This window comes from Schistocerca americana, chromosome 1, assembly GCF_021461395.2.
Source record: "Schistocerca americana isolate TAMUIC-IGC-003095 chromosome 1, iqSchAmer2.1, whole genome shotgun sequence".
NCBI classification, from domain to species: Eukaryota; Metazoa; Arthropoda; class Insecta; order Orthoptera; family Acrididae; genus Schistocerca; species Schistocerca americana.
The window spans coordinates 1,030,254,496-1,030,278,939 of NC_060119.1; the positions used below are offsets into that span (position 1 = coordinate 1,030,254,496).

The window sequence follows — 24,444 nt, forward strand, 5'->3', positions numbered from 1 at the left end:
TACCGCATCTAAACAGCCTGAAGATGACGCAATGAAGCGTTGAAACTGGTAGCGACACAATAAAATAAAATCATAAGGACGGCTGTAGGTGTTTTAATTTTTTGTCACGATAGTAAACGGCTGTCGTCCCAGAGACCTCCTGCTGAAAGGATGGAAATACAAAAACGCTACTTTCTTGTTACGCAATTTTTGCGCTTTGCAGTAAGAAGACTGCTTTAATGTTCTGTCAACATTTTTGTGTTCCCTGTTGAGTCTGAAAAGCTTCGAGTTTCAGATGCCTGGCGCGGATTTTATCCAGCTTAAGACGTTCTCCCACACTTTCGTTTATCCATTTCTGTTATGAAATACAAAACCGTCGAATTACTTTTTTGCAGATATTTATGTCACTCAAAAATACAGCACGGAGTGGTCGAAATCGTTTTCAAAACAGTTCTTTAAGTTAATTGTCTGCCTCAATGATTAACAACTCTACTACCATAGAATAGTCACAACTTTTATTTTTTCAAATGCCCAGTCGATCGTTTTTTATAGTATGAATTTATCTTGCCCATTTTCCTGTGTTTGAAGTTATCTCTACATTAACATCTTCTAAATTTATTTCTCCTCTGAGGTTGCTGTTGTCTTTTCTCTCCGCTCCCACCTTCTTTGGCTGCACACAAGAAGAGGGAGGTTTGTTTCAGAATCATAAGTCATTAACGGGACTGAAAAAGTCAACTGAGACCGGTAGTCCAGTGGGTAAGAAACAATATGTTTGAAAGTCCTCTTCGGTTCCCAACGATTAACTCAGGCAAATGCCGTAATGATAACTTGTCCTACCGAGCTAGTACCCAGCCGATAATGATCTTCTCATTGTTTCTTCAGTTACCATCTACTGCGTCTTGGTGTTGCACTGAACAAGTAAAATTAGTGTTAGAGAAGGCGAATGAAAGATTTAGATTTGCAGAAGAGTTCTCGGAAAATGCAACGTATGTGTAAACGAAGTTGCATACAGGGCTCTAGTGTGACCTATTCTAGAATACTGTTCCAAGGTTTTGAACCCTTAAGAAGTGATAGTGAACGAATTCAGAGATGGACCGCTAGGATATTATCATGTCAGTGCAGCCCATACAAAACTGTTACAGAAATACCAGTAGCGCTTGAGTGGGAATATTTTAGAGAATGACGTAGTTATAGCGAAACCCCGTTGGGTAAATTAGGAGTACCTCTAGAATGAAATTTTCACTCTGCGGCGGAGTTTGCGATGATATGAAACTTCCTGGCAGATTGAAACTGTGTGCCGGACCAAGACTAACTCGAGACCTTTGCCTTCGGTAGGGCACTTGCCTGCGATCTCGAATCTCGGTCCTCCATACAGTTTTAATCTGCTAGGAAGTTTCATAGGAGAACTGACTGACTGACTAACGAATTAACTCCACAGGCATTGACCGACCTCCATGTCGCCCCCCGCCAATGGCGCCAATGAATGTCTGTTTCAGTGAACTAGAGACGCTATTGTTCAAATGGCTCTGAGCACTATGGGACTCAACATCTGAGGTCATCAGTCCCCTAGAACTTAGAACTACTTAAACCTAACTAACCTAAGGACATTACACACATCCATACCCGAGGCAGGATTCGAACCTGCGACGGTAGCAGTCGCGCGGTTCCGGACTGAGCGCCTAGAACCGGTCGGCCACCACGGTCGGCGAGACGCTATTGCTCGGTCAAGTAGCTCCTCATCTGGCCTCACGAGACTGAGTGCATCCTGTTACAGTCCTCCCACCAAGGAAAATCCCTGGCAGTACCGGGAATCGAATACATGGCCTCCGCATGGCAGTCAGCCGTGGTAACCTCTGAGCTACGGAGGGCGGACATTCGAAGGAGGCTGTGCGGCCATAATACTACTAATATATTGCACAGGGGCATGAAAATAAGATAAGAGAGACTAGAAAACACACAAAGGAGTATAGACAGTTTCCCTCAGTCAATACGAGAATGGAATAGGGAAGAAAATTGATAATTTGGTTCGATGTACCGTCCACCACACACTGTACAATGGCTTGCGGAGTATACGCACTGATGAGCCAAAACATTACGACCACCTGCTTATAGTGTGTTGGTCCACTAATGGAACGCAGCACAGCAGCGATGTTTAGGTTTGTAGGTTTGCGGATGTGTACGGCACCAGACGTCTATGCACAGGTCAGTTACCGTAAACAACGGGCCGATGGTAAGTGGACGCGGAGCTGGCGCCTGATAGCTCATCATATGCGTCCCATCGGGGTTCGGATGAGGCCGAAAAATCATTGTGAGTTCACTTTCACTCTCCTCATACCACTGCAGCGTGATTCTGGCCTTGAAACGTGTATGGTTATGCTGCTGGAAAATGCCGTCGCTGTCGAGGAACACATAAATTATGAATGGGTGCGGGTGGTCTGTAATAATGTACACATAGTCCAAAGATGGCATGGTGTCTGCAATTACTACCATATATCCCGTGAGACACAAGTGGATGTCCCCCATAACACAATACTGGCTTGCATCGGAAGGGCGATGCCTGTTAGCAGCAATCATTCGCTCGTATGACGGAGTAGCCGGACATGCTCATCGAGCTGTTGTAATTAGAAACACGATCCATTCAACTATGCGACATGTTTCCACTGATCCACAGACCAAACTCGATGATTTCGCTGCAGTCGTAATTGGCGAAGTCGTGGAGTCAATATGGGAGAACGTAGGGGTTGTTTGCTGCAAAGTCCCTTGCTCAACATACTGCGCTGAACGGTGTGTTCCCAACAGTATTACCTGATGATATTCATGCAAGGTCTCAACAGCAACAGTGATGATGTTGGTATTCATATAATACTCATCACACTTAATTATTCTCTCATTCAGAGTGGATTTTCCTGCACCGAGGACATCATACAAATATAACTGCTTTAAAAAAATCTCAACACACTATTCCATCAACGAACTACATCGCCAGCCCTCCCATTATATAACATTCCACACTTTGTCGAAGAATATACTGCAACATTATCTTCCAGTGATCTTTATACTACCTGCAAGTAGATCCTTGATCTTAGACACGGATCTTCGACGTGCCTGCAGATTCTTATCTTCTCCATAGTCCGCCTTCCAACTAGTCAAAATAAATTCTTCCGGTCTATACGCATAAGGAATTCTTTAGTTGAAACTAACTAGGTTCGCAGGAGAGCTTCTACCAAGTTTGGAAGGGAGGAGACGAGATACTGGCGGAAGTAAAGCTGTGAGGACGGGACGTGAGTCGTGCTTGGGTAGCTCAGATGGTGCCGGTACGGTAGCTTAGCGTGTTCGGTCAGAGGGTTAGCTGCCCTCTGTAATAAAAAAACTGAGTTAATCGATCAACAACGGACTTAAACGAATGTCTTACGACGTCCGCCCCGAGCAGACGCAACGAACAAAAGCGAACAAAATCAGATTTAAAAAAATTGTATAACACTTTCCCGCGAAAGGCAAAGCGCCCGAGTTCGAGTCTCGGTCCGGCACACAGTTTTAATCTGCCAGGAAGTTTCATATCAGCGCACACTCCGCTGCAGGGTGAAAATCTCATTCTGGAACTATTTATTTATGTCTGGCTTTGAACTTTATATTAATATGTGATGAATAGGCTGATGTGGGAGCAGAGTCGAAGAATTATCTGCATTTTACAATCTCGTAATATTTCGTGGCAGCCATGTTGCAGTTGGGCAGGAAACTAAATACGAGCATCACATTCAAACAGCTGGAGTTCGACATCCACAAAGTACAGAGATCACTGCTCCCTCCCCAAGAAGTCTGTTATCTGTCTATTACGTCATGTTTGCCCTTTGCTATGTAAGTAACCGCTCTGGTGCTCTCATTCGCCGAGATGCACACCATGCACACCGCGTGCATTGTGTGTTTCGTTAGCGTCCAACCATACTGACGGGAAAAAAAGGAAACACAAAGGAGTCTATGTCTGAAAGATGATGAATATGCAAATTTCACATTAGCTGCACAAGAGTGGCGCTAATAGCGCCACTATGAGAATGTAAACCAAGTTTGCTTTAAAAATACGCTGTTACGGCTTCATCATCAGTTACATTTGAGACTGGACATGGTGAATCGATGTTAGTGAAGAAAGCTTTTAAGGCGACAAAGAAGCCATTATCATCACTTCACTGAGCTTGAACGAGATCGTGTGAAAGTCTAAGAGAAGCTGGATTTCCTTTTACAGTACAGCAGAAATACCTGGCAGTAATGTAGCCACCGCTCATGATTGCTGCCAGCGGCGGTCATGAAAAAGTGCAGTCGCAAGAAGACAGGGCTCCGGGCGGTCACGTGGCACTACCGATAGGGGAGAGCACCATTGTTCCGCGTATGGCTCTGGCGTATCGTACTGCGTCTACAGCAACAGTATGAGCAGCAGTTGGCACCACAGTGACACAAAGAACTGTTACAAATCGGTTACTTCGAGTACAGCTCCGAGCCAGACGCCCTATATCTTGCATCTCAAACCATCGCCATGTGCGCCTTCAGTGGTTTCAAGCGAGAGCTCATAGGAGGGCATGGTGGAGGTCTGTTGTGTTTTTTGGTGCTAGCTGGTTCTGCCTCGGTGCCAGTGACGGTGTGTGTGTTGATTAGAAGGAGGTTAGTTGAAGACCTGCAACCAACCTTGTGCGTGTTAAACACATTGGGCCTACAGTAGGAGTTGTGGTCTGGGTTGCGATTTCGTATGACAGCAAGAACATTCTAGTAGTTATCTCACGCATCCTGTCTTGACATTTGTGAACCGGTCTGGTGATTATATCAGTTGTTCTGCCGTTCGTGAACAGCAGTTCAGGGGTGTTTTCCAACAGGATAACGCTCGCTCACATATCGCTGTTGTAATCCATCTTGCTCTACAGCGTGTCGACATGTTGCCTTGGCCTGTTCGATCACCATATCTGTCTCGAATCGGTCGGCCGGAGTGGCCGTCCGGTTCTAGGCGCTACAATCTGGAACCGAGCGACCGCTACGGTCGCAGGTTCGAATCCTGCCTCGGGCGTGGATGTGTGTGATGTCCTTAGGTTAGTTATGTTTAATTAGTTCTAAGTTCTAGGCGACTGATGACCTCAGAAGTTAAGTCGCATAGTGCTCAGAGCCATTTGTCTCGAATCCAGCACTTGTGGATCATCAGACGAAAACTCCAGCGTCATCCACAATCAACATTAACCGTCCCTGTATTGAACGACCAAGAGCAACAGGCATGGAACTGAATCCCAGAAACCCACATCCGGCACTGGTACAACAGAATGAGATTTTCATTCTGCAGCGGAGTGTGCTCTGATATGAAACTTACTGGCAGATTAAAACTGTGTGCCGGACCGAGACTCGAACTCGGGACCTTTGCCTTTCGCGGGCAAGTGCTGTATCATCTGAGCTACCCAAGCACGACTCACGCCCCGTCCTCACAGCTTTACTTCTGCCAGTACCTCGTCTCCTACCTTCCAAACTTTACAGAAGCTCTCCTGCGAACCTTGCTGAACTAGCACTCCTGAAAGAAAGGATATTGTTCTGCAAGATTCGCAGGAGAGCTTCTGTAAAGTTTGGAAGGTAGGAGACGAGGTACTGGCAGAAGTAAAGCTGTGAGGACGGGGCGTGAGTCGTGCTTGGGTAGCTCAGATGGTAGAGCACGTGCCCGCGAAAGGCAAAGGTCCCGATTTCGAGTCTCGGTCCCGCACACAGTTTTAATCTGCCACGAAGTTTCACTGGTACAACACTATGCATGCACGCTTGCATGCTTGCGTGCAACATTCCGGCGGTGACACCGGTTATTAATCTACCAGCATTTCACAGTTTCAATGGCTTATCTTGCGGTTACATTTACCTGTGACCTTGCAATGTTATTCACTTAAATATGTTACCTAGACTCTACATTAATTATTCTTTGGTATTGTGATTTTTTCCTTCAGTGTTTCTAAAAGACTGTTTTATATGTGGGGACACTGTGTTGTCAATGTTGATACCGCTAGGATTTTTGATATTCTATTTGTTCCATCAGTAGTGGTGGCTGTGATGATTTTGGATTGACTGATGTTGATTTAAAAGCTGGTCATGCGTCTCTTGCTGTCGCTGTCGTTCGTGTTGATTCTGCACTAGGTTCATTGGCTATTAGTTTGGAAAATTTTCCACCTCTTGACTAGCAACGACATTGTACTCTGTCGTCAGATTTCCCACAGAGTGCCTCCTATCCTGCCTCACATAGAGGGCAAGCGTCCCCCCTCCACGATCTGTGCTAGTACGTGGACGTCCAGCAACTTGTCGCCTACTCGAGGTCTGAACTTCCTTCAACCACTTTCCGTAGAAATTTGCTTGTGAAGAACCAACTAATATCGCCGTTTCCCAGATGCTCGTTCCCAGGCGCGAAGCCGTAACAGTCTGCTCGTTTCAAAGTCGCATACGTTTGGGGATTTCCCTTTTGTGGCTCGTATCTTCCCTGGACGATTCCTCATTCGTCTCGAGACGCGAACTTTAACCGACAGGAAGAAGATGCTGTGATATGCAAATGATTAGCTTTTCACAGCATTCACACAAGGTTGGCGTCGGTGGCGACTCCTACAACGTGCTGACATGAGGAAAGTTTCCAACCGATTTCTCATACACAAACAGCAGTTGACCGGCGTTGCCTGGTGAAACGTTGTTGTGATGCCTCGTGTAAGGAGGAGAATTGCGTACCATCACGTTTCTGACTTTGATAAAGGTCGGATTGTAGCCTATCGCGATTGCGGTTTATCGTATGGCGACATTGCTGCTCGCGTTGGTCGAGATCCAATGACTGTTAGCAGAATAGGGAATCGGTGGGTTCAGGGGCGTAATACGGAACGCCGTGCTGGATCCCAGCGGCCTCGTATCACTAGCAGTCGAGATGACAGGCATCTTATCCGCATGGCCGTAACGGCCCTTGCAGCCACGTCTCGATCCCTGAGTCAACAGATGGGGACGTTTGCAAGACAACAACCATCTGCACGAACAGTTTGACGACGTTTGCAGCAGCATGGACTATCAGCTCGGAGACCATGGCTGCAGCTACCCTTGACGCTGCATCACAGACAGGAGTGCCTGCGATGGTGTACTCAACCTGCGATGGTGTACGCAACGACGAACCTGGGTGCACGAATGGCAAAACGTCATTTTTTCGGAAGAATCCAGGTTCTGTTTACAGCATCATGATGGTCGCATCCGTGTTTGGCGACATAGCGGTGAACGCACATTGGAAGCATGTATTCGTCATCGCCATACTGGCGTATCACCGGGCGTGATGGTATGGGGTGCCATTGGTTACACGTCTCACTCACCTGTTGTTCGCATTGACAGCACTCTGAACAGTGGACGTTCCATTTCAGATGTGTTACGACCCGTGGCTCTACCCTTCATTCGATCCCTGCGAAACCCCACATTTCAACAGGATAATGCACGACCGCATGTTGTAGGTCCTGTACGGGCCTTTCTGGATACAGAAAATGTTTGACTGCTGCCCTGGCCAGCACATTCTCCACATCTCTCACCAACTGAAAACGTCTGGTCAATGGTGGTCGAGTAACTGGCTCGTCACAATACGCCAGTCACTAATGTTGATGAAGTGTGGTATCGCGTTGAAGCTGCATGCGCAGCTGTACCTGTACACGCCATCCTAGCTCTGTTTGACTCAATGCCCAGGCGTATCAAGGCGGTTATTACGGCCAGAGGTGGTTGTTCTGGGTACTGATTTCTCAGGATCTATGTACCCAAATTGCGTGAAAATGTAATCACAAGTCAGTTCTAGTATAACATATTTGTCCAATGAATACCCGTATATCATCTGCATTTCTTCTTGGTGTAGCAATTTTAATCGCCAGTAGTGTACCTTTCAATCTTACAGTGGGCAGCGATCCTAATGTTTTGTGTCATCTGTACATACAATTTCCAGGACTTGTTTTTGCAGCTAACCAGCTCCCTCAAGGTTGTCGCGATGCGATAATGCAGAATTTTTTGCTAGGCAGTAGCTCCCATCATTTTCTGATCGTTGTGTAATGACTCGTGCTTTTATTTCCGTCATTTACTTTTCGTAAAAGAAGTAAAGGCTTACGTGACATTTGTATTTGTAATTTACAGTTGTAAAATTATTAAAGTTACTTTCTCAAGAAGACGAGAGCACATCGAGAGTTCTTCGAGATCTCTTGTAACCATCGCGGAGAAGTACCATCGTTCGTTGAACGTATTCTCGAGTCTGGCTGCTTCGCACGGGCATTGAACTGCGCACGGCAACAAGAGAAGAGCCCCTCGCGAACCGCCCCGGAGGTATTTAAAGCCGGAGCGCGAATTCTTGGCATGGCGCGGCGCGCCGCGCGCACACAAAAGCAGTCAGCTGTCGTTTACCAGGGACAGCCGTGAGAAGTTGGGCCCGGCGTGGCGCCACCGAAACTCCAGCAGCGAGTTCACACTCTCACGTCCAGCCCGACACGCGTCGCTGGAGACAAACTGAGGGCGCCAGTGGCGGAGCCGGTGATTTAAACGGCCAGGTCCGTCTCTTCATAAATAGCTCACTTTTCAAATGGATCTCTTACGGAGCCGCGGAGCTCTGCCAGGGTGACTTGTAGTATTCCTCCTGTTTTCTTTTGGGCCTTTTTCTATTCCAGGAACAGGGTTGTTAATTGCCTCAGCTTAGTCCTACTCCAGAGGCATTAAACGGCCAATGTCTTGTCCTCTTCCACTTCTCCAGCTCGCTGTGAGAGTCTGTCAGTCGTCTTGTGGCATATCACCTTATCCGTTTAAATTTACTTAATTATCCCGGAGGAGGCGGCCGAAGTGGCCGAGCGGTTCTAGGCGCTTCAGTCTGGAACCGCGCGACCGCTACAGTCGCAGGTTCGAATCCTGCCGCGGGCATGGATGTGTGTGATGTCCTTAGGTTAGTTAGGTATAAGTAGTTCTAAGTTCTAGGGGACTGATGACCTCAGATGTTAAGTCCCACAGTGCTTAGAGCCATTTGACCATATCCCGGAGGTCATCATACAATGGAAGGTACGTGGCAGACCAGTCTTAATTATTCCCCCTCCTATTCCATTCTTGGGTAGTGTGTGGGGAGGAAGACCGTGCTTTCGATCCTGAAGAGCAACGATCTACTGTAACGGTACCAACGTGGTCCTTAAACGATGAAGTTTTTCTGCATAGAAATACATTCTACGGTTCTGTTTTCTATACCATTTGTTGCGATGCACGTAGCAACTTGGTTGTGCTTTCCTTCATTAGTGATCGTTGCGGATGTCTTTGACGCTCTTCTGCGGAAAAAAAAGAAAGCTGAGACCTGCAAATATTATGCAGTTCTTATTTGAACATTTAGCATCTAATCAGTCAATTGTATTTGGTGAAAATCCCAGTGTGATAAAGTTTAGTTCTCCAGAGAGATATATTTTATTCCTTTATCACAGATGACCTACTATCTCAGATTTCGTCCGCTGACCTAAGAGTCTGAAGTTTCCTTTCCCCACTAACAATACTTGCAAAGTGCTTCCACCTTATATTTCTTCGACCTGTCACGGCGAAGTATATGACTTGTGTGACTGACTTCCGTGGTTTATCACGAGTTCTGCAGTGTTACACAACCAGATCTTTTAATTTACTTATTGATGTTCAGGTGCGAATCTTTGTTATAAACATTAACATACTGTACGTCTTCTTAGAGTACCACCGGGCGAGGTGGCGCAGTAGTTAACTTACTGGACTCGCGTTTCGGAGGACGACGATTCAGATCACCTTTCGGCAATCCAGATTTAGGTTTTCTGTGACTTCCCTACATCGCTCCACACAAAAGTCGGGGTGGTTCCTTTGAAAAGGACGCGGCCGATTTCCTTTCGTAATGCAAGCTTGTGCTCCGTCTCTAATGACCACGGTGTCGACGGGATATTAAACTCTAGTCTTCCCTTTTCCTTCTTATTACAGAAACTAGGAATTTTTACGTATAACATTGTCTGAGGGTTACTGACCTTATAAACTACATCATTTCTTTGTATGATGGCTAGGAAATCATCTATTCTTCCTCATTCTACACCAGACGCTGAATTTGCTACGACCTGCGTCCTCATCCATGAAAATTTGCCCAATTCTATCTACTGCTAACTTTTCAGTTCAATATTAGTTTTAAAGCAGTACTGACGCCTCGAAACATGGGGTAGTATTGTTTTCCCACCTATGCGGAGGTACCTAACGGATCACTCACAGTCACAAATTATAGCTATCCCTTACGTGGGTGTGACGAAGAGGTTAGTTTCCCGTGAAAACTGAGTTCTGCCAGTACGACAGTTGTAGCAACTTCATAAAGAAATTTAATTTGAGATGTTGGACGATTGGATCCATCAGGATAGCTTATCTTAAGTGCCTCATAACTCACCATGCATCAAAATTTACACTGGGTGTGGATCGGTCAAGAAGACCATCTCGTCGATAACAGCTAGTTCTTTATAGTTGTTATCTAGCACAAAGAAAATTGATGTCAGTTATTGGGAGGAGAAAGATTTAGTACGATGGAAATTAGACCTAAGAGGTGATCGAGTACGAATGGCATGTCCTGTGCCACACATATTCTGCGGATACAATTCGTGAAGGAATTATGTGATTTTATGGATATTTTGTTACGGATTTGAGAAAATACTCGTTCGCGATGCAGTTATCTTCTCGTCATTGTGGTTATACGAAGACAGAAATACCTTATTACAGTCCTAATGACTTCATCAGTTGCATGATTAGAATATTAGGAAAGAAAAAGAAGGAGATTTGTTCCGTTGACATTGAGGTCATTCGAATTAGTAGTGAAGTTTTGGAGGAAGAAATAGGCATTGGACAATGAATCTTATCGGCATTCATCCATAGTAATCAACGAAAACTTCCAAATAATTTCAATCAGGAGGTCGAATAGGGATCTTAAGATAGCTCTTCGTGAATACGACTCACAGTCCTTAATCGCTGTGCTTCCCCACTTGTTGTACGCCATTATTATTAAGAGCTGGAACAACTCTGTAACACAGCTTCCGTAACAGTTTGTATGAGAACTTATCGATCTCAGAAAGTGAAGTCTAGTAATTAGTTATTGCATCCTGGCTTCAGGGATATCTTGTGTCTGTTAATTACTTGAGAAACTCTTGTCTGAACTACTCATACGCTTCGTATTAATATTTAATCATCTTCATAAGTGACTGTAGTACATAGTTTACGATTGCCTTGAAAGTATCTATCCTCCTAGTAGAAGTCAACTGAGGTACAGGGTTTACCAAAGAAGTACTATTGGGGGAGAAAAATGAAAAATAATCTTCCTGGTAGGATGACACTTCAGAAAAAACTTGTAACGACGCTTAAAAATAAAAGTCTCACGCAGGTTCTCACTCTGGTTTCAATTAGATCTACAAGCAGATATCTATAAAGTGCCTTTGAATTTCGTATTGACGAAGGTCACACATACTCTTCTGCAAGCAGAAGGGAAAGGCTTTTCTAGTGTTCCAACTGGATTGCCGATATCTAACATCAGTGTGGCCAGAAGTAAATAATTGTACTGGAGACAGGTTCTAGCAGAAGCCTGAACAGCTTATCGTATAAGAATATTGCCTCCAAATCATAAGGATACTCGATCGTGTACTGTCCTCGCACAATGTTTTAAATGTGTCACGGGTAGGTCGACTGAAAATCCCGACTTCTCGCATTCTCTCGTAGATTAACTCCCACACGTGTTTCATGAAATATTGTCATGTGAATGAAATCGGAAATTTAGTCCACCCGCAGCCAAAGAGTATTAACAGTCAGCTGCGCTGGCTTCAGGAACAAGAACATTTGCAAAATTGTACCGAAAACTTGAAACGTACAGGGTTGTCAATAGCCGAAGACAGCAACCTCAGCATCGGGCCACATCGTATCCGTTGTTCGGATAACGTGTCGAGAGATCCCTCCACAACAGCGGAGTAATGTGGTATCGGCGCGTTAATACAGTCGACGCAGGCGTTAGGAGGCGGTGGAAAGAGACGTGTGTTAGGCGCGGCTGGAGCTAGCGCGCGGCGTGGCCGCCACGTGGACTCACCGGAAGGGATGCAGCAGGTCCTGTCGCGGCCGCGGTTGCTGCAGGTGTTGCTGTCTGCCGGCGGCGCCGCGACGCCGCGCGACGCCCGCCGCCGACCGCCGCCCGGAAGCCGGCGGAAGCTGTCGAGCGCGCCCGAACTGTCGCCGCCCTCCGCTGTCGCTGTCGCTGTCACCAGCGACGTGAGGCTAGGCTGACGGCTGCTCACTTCTCTCGTCATGACAGCCAGTGGGCGTAAACTAGGGATCGAGAAGTTCTTTTGCTTAGAGGCGTACTACTGCAGCAGAAAGTACACGGATCAAGAATGTATCAGTAGAATCACCTTGGACATATCTGTCAGGTGGTTCACTATTTCTATCTCAATGTGGTATATAGCCTTCATTCCGAGCGATAATATTCGGAACGAAACATATGTCTATCTGTATTATTCTGCTTGGTTTGACCACCGCTTTTAAAGGTTGTTGTTGTGGTCTTCAGTCTGAAGTCTTGTTTGATGCAGCTCCCCATACTAGTCTATCCTGTGAAAGCGTCTTCACCTCTCCATAACTATTGCAACTTACATTTATTTGACCCTTGCACGTATGTATGTATGTTAACCGGGGACCTAGAAACGACGGAGAGGCTCCGTCCCTGCCGCAGCCGCAGTGGTCCACAATCCCACGACGACTACCGCAGTCCACTTCACCCCTCCGCCACCCCACACCGAACCACTCTTTCAGGGTTATTGTGCGGTTCGGCCCCCGCTGGAGCCCCCCCCCCCCCCCCCCCCCGGGAACGTCTCACACCAGACGAGTGTAGCCCCTATGTTTGCGTGGTAGAGTAATGGTGGTGTACGCGTACGTGGAGAACTTGTCTGCGCAGCAATCGCCGACATAGTGTAACTGAGGCGGAATAAGGGGAACCAGCCTGCATTCGCCGAGGCAGATGGAAAACCGCCTAAAAACCATCCACAGGCTGGAAGGTTCACTGGACCTCGACACAAATCCGCCGAGCGGATTCGTGCCGGGGACCAGGCGCTCCTTCCCGCCCGGATATTTGACCCTTACTTGATTTAAGCCTTGGTGTCCCTCTACAGTCTTGACCCACACATTCCTTCCATTACCATACTGACAGTTCCCTGATGTCTCAAGATGTGTCCTATCAACATATCCCTTCTTTCATTCAAGTTGTGTCATAAACTTCTGTCTTCCATAATTCGATTCAGTACATCTCATTTGTCACACGATCCGCCCTTCTAATGTTCAGCATTCTTCTACACCATCACATTTCAAAAACTTCTATTCTCTGCACGAAATGTATACTGTCATAATAACAATAATAATAATAACCCACAGGAGCTACTTTTTTTAATTGTATTTGCCCATTCCGATTTCGAACGATCCCTCTTTCTCAAGCGGTACCTAGATATAATCAAGCTGCTACCAGCAATACAGTGGTGTGCAAACTTTAAGGACCGACGTAGGGCAAAATGCATTCTTGTACTTAAATATATATATATCTCCAAAAATATTACAGCTAAAATAGTAAAACTTGAGCTTACTGTGTACAACATAATGCTTAATATTCTGTGCAATTTTTGTTTTGAAATGCGAATCGAGCTACATTTCATAAGGATTTCAATTTTTAATTACTACTGTTTTTTAATGTACATTTTCTCGTAAACTAAGAAAGCAATAACATTGGATTTTCATAGTTTATATCTGGCAACGGCCTTGCCGCAGTGGATACACCGGTTCCAGTCAGATCATCGAAGTTAACCGCTGTCGGGCGTGGTCGGCACTCGGATGGGTGACCATCCAGGCCGCCATGCGCTGTTGCCTTTTTTCGGGTTGCACTCCGCCTCGTGATGCCAATTGAGGAGCTACTCGGCCGCATAGTAGCGGTTTCGGTCAAGAATACCATCATAACGACCGGGCGAGCGGTGTACTGACCCCACGCCCCTCCTATCCGCATCCTCAGCTGAGGATTACACGGCGGTAGGATGGTCCCGGTAGGCCACTCATGGCCTGAAGACGGAGTGCTTTTTTATATAGTTTATATCTGCATAAGAGGCTAATAAAACGTGTGGAACAGATTTTAGTTTAAGGTGATAGTTGCTTTGAAATTAATTTTACAGTTTTGTGTTACCTGGGACGGCTCTATTTTTCTCAACTTTTATAGGAGAACTTTTCTCAGAGAAAAGGTAATAGAAAAGTGCTGCACAGGATTTTTCAGTAAGTAATTCTTAAGAACTATGCCAAATTTCAGGATGTTAGCTTTTATAGTTCCTGAGAAAAGGTACATTATACACTGAAGAGCCTAACAAACTGGTACACCTACCTAATATCGTGTAGGGCCCCCGCGAGAATGCAAAAGTGCCGCAACACGACGTGGCATGGACTCGACTAATGTCTGCAGTAGTGCTGGAGGAAATTGACAACATGAATCCTCCATGGCTGTCCATAAATCCGTAAGAGTACGAAGGGGAGGAGATCTCTTCTGAACAGCGCGTTGCAAGGCATCCAAGGTAGGCTCAGAAATGTTCATGTCTGGGAAGTTTGGTGGCCACCGGAAGTGTTTAAATTCAGAAAAGTGTTCCTAGAGCCACACTGTAGCAATACTGGACGTGTGGGGTGTCGCATTGTCCTGCTGGAATTGCCCAAGTCCGTCGGAATGCACGAAGGACATGAATGGGTGCAGATGATCAGACAGGATGCTTACGTACCTGTCACCTGTCAGAGTCGTATCTAGACGTATCAGGGGTTCCATATGACTCAAATTGCACACGCCCCACACCATTACAGAGCTTCCACCAACTTGAACAGTCCCCTGCTGACACGCAGGTTCCATGAATTCATGAAGCTCTCTCATAACCCATAAACGTCCGTCCGTTAGATACAATTTGAAACGAGACTCGTTCGACACGTTTCCAGTCTTCAACATCCCAATGTCGGTATTGACGAGCCCAGGCGAGGCGTAAAGCTTTGGCCGTGCAGTCATTAAGTGTACACGAGTGGGCCTTTGGCTCCGAAAGCCCATATCGATGATGTTTCGTTGGATGGTTCGAACGCTGACACTGGTTGATGACCCAGAATTGAAATCTGCAGCAGTTTGCGGAAGGGTTGCTCTTCTGTCACGTTGAACAATTCTCTTCAGTCGTCGTTGGTCCCGTTCTAGCAGGATGTTTTTCCGGCCGCAGCGATGTCGGAGATTTGATGTTTTACCGGATTCCTGATAGTTACAGTACACTTGTGAAATGGTCATACCGGAAAATCCCCACTTCATTGCTACCTCGGAGATGCTGTGTCCCATCGCTCGTACGCCGACTATAACACCACGTTCAAACTCACTTAAATCTTGATAATCTGCTACTGTAGCAGAAGTAGACACTTGTTGTCTCATATAGGCGTTGCCGACCGCAGCGCCGTATTCTGCCTGTATTTGAATACGCATGCCTATACCAGTTTCTTTGGCGCTTCAGTGTATGTCAAAAACGTCAATTTACGGCAATTTGCGTATAAAGTTTTTATTTCAATTTTGGACAGTGCTGCTATACCTCTAGTGACTAATGCTGTTCATATTCATAACCTTTATCCTCTTCCTCGTCTTCCTGGAGTAATCTCTTCCCCTGCATCCTTTTCCCAGGCATCTTTCGCATTTTTTCTTCTGCTGCCTGAGCTTTGTCCAGTCGCGCTTCATTGATGCTTCTGAGTATTTCAGTGTGAATGCACCTGGATGAAAGCCTAGTCTCTGCAGGCACTTAATCCTACCTCTATTTCCATTATTGAACGCTAGAGAGGCATCAAATGCAGCTATCATCACAACAACTAAGGACACTAATACTGTTTTTGGGAAACGCATCCATGTAAGGTGATTGTAGCTCTCATTTGTATTCTGTGTATTCAAAGTAGCTTTTTAGCAGTGGTTTTTCAGCAGTTCTGGTTTGGCTAGATACCTGAAAGTTGTTTTTATAACATCTAAAACAGCAAGTGGCAAACCATGTTTGCAGGTGTACGGGTTTGCATTGGCTTCTACCTGAAGATATTTGCACCACGATATATCACAGAGGGATGTTGAATATTATCATCTGTGGAAAGTTGTAAGTAGGCTGTTTATGTTTTCTCTATGTAAGTAGGCTGTTTATGTTTTCTCTATGTAAGTAGGCTGTTTATGTCTTCATGTTTTCTCTATGTAAGTAGGCTGTTTATGTTTTCATGTTTTCTCTATGTAAGTAGGCTGTTTATGTTTTCATGTTTTCTCTATGTAAGTAGGCTGTTTAGGTTTTTTATTGGTAACGCCACCTCTGTATGACAATCACTGGCTGTGCTGTGTGCAGTCTGTGGCTGCTTTGCATTGTTGTAATACTCGCCATTGTAGTGTTAGGCAGCTGGCTGTGAACAGCGCGTAGCGTTGCGCAGTTGGAGGTGAGCCGCCAGCAGTGGTGGATGTGGGGAGAGAGATGGCGGAGGTTTCTAATTTGTCATGAACTGATATATATATTATGACTTGTGATGATATTAAGGTAAATACATTGTTTGCTCTCTATTAATATCTTTCATTTGCTAACTATCCCTATCAGTAGTTAGTGCCTTCAGTAGTTTGAATCTTTTATTTAGCTGGCAGTAGTGGCGCTCGCTGTATTGCAGTAGCTTGAGCAGCGAAGATTTTTGTGAGGTAAGTGATTTGTGAAAGGTATAGTTTAATGTTAGTCAGGGCCATTCTTGTGTAGGGAATTTTGAAAGTCAGATTGCGTTGCGCTAACAAAATATTGTGTGTCAGGTTAAGCACAGTCGTGTATAATTGTTGAAAGGGGACGTTTCATATGTCGATCCTTAGCCTAGGATACCTCACTGGAATCTTCTAATTTTTTCTTGTAGTTTGTGTATTTAGTCTAGCTTTTGTTTATTGCTAGCGCGTAATTGTAGAGAGAATCTCCTTTGTAGTTGTAGTCTTTCATTGTTGTATAGTAAAACAGTTGTGGCATGCATGTAGATTTGCACCAAGTATTTCGCAGCTGTAATTAACTAGATATTATTTTCAGTGTTATGTTAATGTGTTCTCTTATTTTTGCTCTTCAAATTGTGTCTTTCTGTGTTGTCGTGTGAAATACTGTGACAATAATGGCGTGTGAAAAACGTAATACTAGGCTCCAAAGTAAACTGAGAAATGACAGTGAAAATGAAAGCAGTGTGTTAGCGCCACCGAGTAATGAATTAACTGATGTTCAAAGTAGTAATTTGATAATTGTGCATAGGGAAATGGAGCGGGCGGCAAACAATGGCGTGGACAGTGAAACAATTAGTGAAGAGGGAAGCATTATCAATCGATCGGTCGGCAACAGCTCGCCTCAGGAATCCGAAATGACAGGACACAATTTCGCAAATACTGTAGATTCAGGTTTTGGGTTATCACCGTTTTCTCAAATAAGTCAAGACGCATTTTCTGCTTGTCAAAATGTGAATGTTGCCGGTGCAAATGCACTGCCGAAAAGCGTAGAGAAACAGATTCCAGACACTAATACATTATTATTGCAATTAATGCAACAAATGGAACAAAATCAGAGACAAACACAGCAAAAGCTTGAAAAGTTAGACACAATGGAACAACACCAGAGACAAACACAGCAACAGTTAGACACAATGGAACAAAATCAGATACAAACACAGCAACAGCTTCAAAAGTTAGACTCATTGGAACAAACTCTTGAACAAACGCGTGAAGATTTAACTACTGAGTTACATAACATTGAATCGAAATGTCAAAAAGTCTGTAATGACGTAAAAACACAAATTTGTGAGCATTTTCAACCTATTTTTTCGCGGCATGAAAATGCATTACAGAATCACGAAGCAGCCATAAAAGAACTGCAAATTATTGTTCATGAAAATCATGAGACCTTGCAAGCTAAAATTGACTCAGTTGCATCTACCGATTCGGTTACGCAACTTGCAAAAACTCAGGAAAACTTAAAGGACACAGTAGAAAGACACATGGAGGAAATTAGTTCATTATCAGAGAAAGTAGTTGAACTTTCGGATCAGCTAAATAATTTATCTACGAAGGTAGATGATAATCTGAATGACACAAAACCGGTAGTCTTTAATAACACAGAAGAGAGCGAACAAATTAGGAAACTGAAACAAAATCTGAATCAAATTGATACGCAACACCAAAGAGAAATCCGGGAAGTACAAGATCAGCTAACACAGGTAATACAAGAATTACGTATTTCAGAGGACACTCGCGCTCCAACACGGGAAGAGGGACTTAGAAACACGGAAAAGCTGCAAAATAATAACACAGGGCATTTCGGAAGTAATGAAAGAAATTGGGAATGTGCACCGAATTTTGAGATGGAACCGCCGAAGCGACGTAACAATGACCGATATGCGACTCGCCGACATGATGATTTTGACTATAAGCTGTTCATTACTACACGTAAATTCAAAACATTTAAGAATTCTGCCAACGACATTCATCCACAAGCATGGCTCCATCAATTCTCTCATTGTTTTCCTCCCAACTGGTCGTTGGAACACAGATTAGAATTTATGTGTGGCTACTTAGAGAATGAACCAGCTGTAAGAATGCGATCGGTAATTCACGATTGCCACAGTGAAGGAGAGTTTTACCATGCCTTCCTCTCAGCATATTGGTCTCCAGCCACACAAGACAGAGTAAAACATGGCATCATAATGATGAAATGTTTCGAACAATCTGAATTTTCCAGTCTTATGAAATATTTTGAAGACATGTTGCATAAGAATCAGTATCTTTCAAACCCATACAGCCCCTCAGAACTCATCCGCATTTGCTTAATCAAACTGCCTGAACATTTACGACATATTATTTTGGCAGGACGTTGCAAAGACGACATTGAAGCATTTCAGGGACTCTTACAAGAATTAGAAATTGACACTGACAATCGCGGAACGCGAAACCAGGAACACAGCAATTACAGGTCACATCCGTCGCAATTCCGCGATGAAAGAAGTAATAACTTTACACGACAAGGCTATTCTCACAACACAAATCGTGACCAAAACAGACACCACCCGTATGACAACCGTTGGCAGAGTAGTAATAACTACAGGGAAAGATCACCTCTCCGTGGTAATGACTATCACAGAGACAATAAGATAAACAGACAATACGGGAACCAAAATAAATACTATCAAGGGAGACAGAATAACTTTAGACGCAACGGACCAGCGCGCAGTTACGATTCAGGGAGAAATTCTCCACCATGTGACCGACAAGAAAGAAACTATGGAATCTACCGACATGACGACAGACGATATGATCGTAACGACAGACCTGAATTGCATCAGAACTGGCGGGATTCAAACAGAGCAGGGCCCTCTCGTCACGGTGAATTTGTAGAAGTTAGGTCTCCAAATCCCAATAACGACGCGCGCCAACAAAGAGACAATAGGCAATGACTTATACCGCAGGCAGCCACAAAACGCACGTATGAAACTAACGACGCAGCTGCCGTAGCTAGTAATTACGTAAAAATGGAAGACATTAGGGACATTTTACTCCAAGAACACGACGTAAAACATAACAACATTGCATATCCTGTGATTCACATTACAGTAAATGACGTAAAATTTACGGCAGTACTTGACTCTGGCAGTCCCATTTCAGTAATCAGTGAAACAGCCTTTAGCAAATGCAACAAATCGAACGATTGCCCGACACTTCCGTTACGTAAGATTAAATTACAAGGTGCAATCTTTGGAAAAAGTGTAGATGTACGCCAACAAACCAATTTAGAATTCTTTTGTCAAAGCCACAGCTTCTCTATGAACTTTCTCATTGTTCCATTATTGTCGACGGAAATTATATTGGGAGTAGACTTTTTGAATGAATACAAAGCAATCTTAAACTTTCACGATGCTGAAATAAGTTTAGAGAAAGAAGGTAAGTCAATAGCTTTGAAATTTGAAGATTGGCTCTCAAACCATGACGAGGAAATTAATCGGCTTTACCTTCTGTTAGACAACAGTTCGGACTTTTCTACGGAACTAGACACTAACAATCACTCTGCAAGTACTGACAGGGATGGTATCGACGGCGCATTTGACACTAATAAGTTAATTCAGAATAAAATTCAAACAATTGAGAATTGTAATGACACTGATAGGCAGGACCTTTTTGAGATTTTACAAGCACATTCCACAGTTTTTACTCATAAAACAGGAACAATCAAGGGATTTCAATACCAATTTCGTGTTCGTGAGCATACTAAATTTTGTGTTAGACCATATGTAATTCCAGCACATTATAGGGACCGTGTTAGAACAGAAATACAATCTATGCTTGACGAGGGCATTATTGAGCCTGCAGTAAGCTCATACAACAATCCATTACATGTTGTTGAGAAGAAAAATGGATCGATCAGGCTTGTCTTAGATTCGAGACAAATCAATACGATCATTATTCCTGAAACCGACAGGCCGCAAACGTTGGAAGAACTTCTTCAAAATTTTAATGGTGTAAAAGTGTTGTCTTCCATTGATCTCCGATCCAGCTTTTATCAGATCGAACTTCATCCAGAATGTAGAAAATACACAGCTTTCCTTTGTTTCGGCGTTTGTTATCAGTTTCGGAAACTTCCCTTTGGTTTGAACATTTCTTCAGCAGCATTCATTCGCGGGCTAAATTCGATATTACCTGAGTTCTTAAAACGTCACATCACCTTATATGTGGACGATATTCTAATAGCAGAAGCTTCATGGGAACTACATAATCGCATCCTCAACAGTTTGTTACGTATTTTTGTAGAATCTGGAATTACAGTTAACTTGGAAAAGTCTGAATTCGGTAGGTCAAAGGTGAGGTTTTTGGGACATATTATTTCTTCTGAAGGCATTCAGCCGGATCCTGAAAAGTTAGAAGCAATCAGAGCCATTCCAGTGCCATCCACAAAAAGACAAGTCCGCAGTTTTCTAGGTCTCGTAAATTTTTACCGTCGTTTTCTGAATATGCAAATTCTAGCTACACCAAAACTTTGTTCTCTCACTGGAAAAAATACTATTTGGAACTGGGACGAACAAGCACAGTTGGAATTCAATTCTTTGAAAGAAGCGTTACTTCACGCGCCAATCTTAGCTCATCCAGATCTGTCACAAGATTTCTGCCTTAGCACGGATTCTTCTAAAGTCGGTCTTGGTGCCCATTTATTTCAAGAAGCCATAGAAAATGACACTACCATTCAGAAAACCATTGCTTTTGCTAGCCGAGTGCTAACAAAATCTGAAAAAAATTATTCCGTTACTGAATTAGAAGCTTTAGCTATCGTTTGGGCATTTCACAAATTCCGTTTCTTTCTTTCTGGTAAGCACGTAAAAGTATACAGTGATCATCGTGCATTACAATTTCTTATGTCTTCAAAATTAAATCATGACAGGTTAAAACGTTGGGCATTGTTTCTGCAAGAATTCCGCTTCACAATAGTCTACATTCCCGGCAAGGAGAACATTGTTGCGGACGCACTGTCACGCGCACCGGCTGGGCTTGAGAAAAGTACCACAGAAGGCAACCTCGAGAAAAATTTCAGTATTCTTTACATTCAGAAAGTCGCCTTTGAAAACTTCATCACCACATCTTTAAAGGACATTGCTCATGAACAAGATAAAGATCCGATTTGGAAGGACATCAAGAGCAAATGGCATGAAAAGACACACACACAGATTCGGCATTATTACCTGGTTAGAAACAACATACTCTTCAAACGCTGCACTGTTGATGACAAGCTATGGGTACTTTGCATTCCAGACGATTTTGTTAATAAGCTCATTTGGTACATTCACTTCAGCTACGCACATTTTGGCCCACGAAAATGTTATCATATTCTTCGAACGACTTGTTATTTTAACAATATGGAAAAGCGAATTCGAAGAGTCTTGTCTATTTGTAAACTTTGTCAAAAGGCGAAGCCATCTACTGTCTCACAACGTGCTCCGTTGTTTCCTATTATTCCTGCTAAATTAAAAGAATTTGCTGCTGTTGATCTCTTGGGACCGCTTGTCAGAACATCCAATGGATTTTCGTACGTTCTAGTCGCTGTTGAACTTACTTCAAAATTTGTTTCTTTCACACCGTTACGTAAAGCCACTGGACGGTCTGTATCCAACGCCTTTGTTAAAAATTTCTTACGTGAAGTTGGACACGTTAGCAAAGTCATTTCAGATAACGGACCGCAATTCAGATCTGCTGTTTGGTCACGTATGCTTCGCAACCATAAAATCAAACCTGTTTTTATTTCATTGTACTCACCACATTGTAACCCCTCCGAACGGATTATGAAAGAAATCAATAAGCTTTGTAGACTTTATTGTCACAGAAAGCATCAGCATTGGGACAGATATTTACACTTATTTCAAAACGTGCTGAATGAAATGCCTCACGACTCCACTGCTTTACCACCTACTCTTGTACTGAAGAATGAAGAACCACCGAACAGAATCAGAGAGCTTGTACCTTTCCCGAATACACGTAAACTTCGACACAAAGACATAATTGATTTGGCTCTTAAAAATATAAAATCTGCAGCAGACAAAAGGAGAAAACTACACGGTAAAGCAAATGCAAAGAAGTTGTATATTGGTCAGAAAGTTCTCATTAAAGCTCATTCATTGTCACATAAGAAGAAACACTTGAGTCACAAATTCTTTCTAGTTTACAATGGACCTTACAGAATCCGACGTATACCACATGATAATTGCGTTGAAGTTGAAACTCTGCGTACTAGGAAGAGTAAAGGTTTACACCACATTTCTCATGTAAAACCATTTATTGACAGATAATCTGCCTTTTAACTTTGTCTTTGCCATAAAACTTTTCGCTTCACATTACTTAAATGCTTTGTCAGACTTAAGAAACTGTTAACATACAACAATGTTTGAAGTACAATATCCAGTCTAGAACCTAGGGAACATTTTAAACAGAAATTACGAATGCATTGTTATAGTGAACAGACGACACAGTATTGTATTTGTACATTCTTGCTTGTTTGTTGCACGATTACGTAACGACTATAAGGCTCACATACTTAGAACATTTACCAGTACTGCTAATGAGATTTTAAGGCAACATTTTGGTTGACCTGAAAATGTATTCTGGATTTAAAGTACTTTCTGTGAGATACCAGATGACACAGTGTTAGTTTATGTGACAGTTACACGATTTTATCACGACGCTACTAATGAGTGACAATTTACAATGTTGCTTTTGCAGTGTTTCTGTTTTATATCCGCACAGTTTTTCTGAATTTCTTCTGGAAAGCAAAACATGTTTTAGTAGTAAGCTACAATGTGAGGCCCTTTTCTTAGCACAACAATACTTTACAGTATAGTATTTTCTTGATCTCAGTAATGTGCATAATAATTATGATATCTATACACAAAGCATTTCACTTTCGTTTCTGATGGGGTAAGTACATTGACTTCTGCAGAACTTAGCTTTCGGTGGACGATAATTACGACACTTCCACAGAATTATCTTACAGCAAGACGCACATTTAGCGCTACAGGACACGCATTTGAGAGATTTTGTACTTAAAACATTTATTTTTAAAGATTTTTTAATTACAAAGAAAGTTTTCCGTGATATATTTCATTTCATTGCTGTAATCTGTAACACCTGAGGGTATAATTACATTAATCCTCAGGGGGGTACACGCTTACTTTGTGTACCATGTGTGTGGCAACCACAAGGAGCCCTAGCTAATATGGTATTTGCTTACACAACTTTACACATCGGTACCATATTTCTCTAACACACAAATTACACAGCTATCTGATTATTTAACTGAGAGAGACAAACATTTATTTTACTGCATCAGTGACACATGTTTACGCAATTACACCGTTGGATAACTTCACACTTATGAAACTGTATTTTGTCTGTACTTTGTAAACTGTTCATATTTTTTCGGAATCATTGTGATACTATGAGAGCTTTGAATGATGTATTTGGTATGAGATCATGATTTTTAAAGTACGTTTGAGGCAGCTGACACTTTTGACATGAGCAGAGAATTATTTTAGGCTTAGAAATTATTGGAGGAAGTTACGACGATTTTGAGATTTGACTGAAGTGTTATGATGTTATTATTACGACGACGATGTGTATTATGTTGTTGAGGAATGTTTATTATGCTACGTATTTCTCACGATGAAATATTGAAGAAGTGTCGACGAATATGTATATGTATAATGAGGTAAGGAATAATGAGTAGTGTTTAGGGACTCTGATTTATGAAAAGGATGTTGGAAACCAAGAAACGTACTTTAAGAGTTATGAAATGTGTGTGTATACTCGTGAATGTATTACAATGCAGACGAAAATTTTTTTTGGACACTGTTATATCAATAGCATTTTGTTTCTACAGATTTGTAATG

General features: G+C 43.2%; 1 protein-coding gene across 2 annotated transcripts in view; it reads right to left on the minus strand.

The window, feature by feature from the left end:
* LOC124616597 (probable basic-leucine zipper transcription factor N) overlaps window positions 1–12,156 on the minus strand; it is a 424,224-nt gene extending 412,068 nt beyond the window's left edge. For both annotated transcript variants that reach the window (XM_047144956.1, XM_047144949.1), the window contains exon 1: window positions 12,059–12,156. The gene's annotated coding sequence lies outside the window, so the exon portion shown is untranslated. The remainder of the gene's footprint in view (window positions 1–12,058) is intronic.
* Between the last annotated feature and the right edge of the window lie 12,288 nt (window positions 12,157–24,444).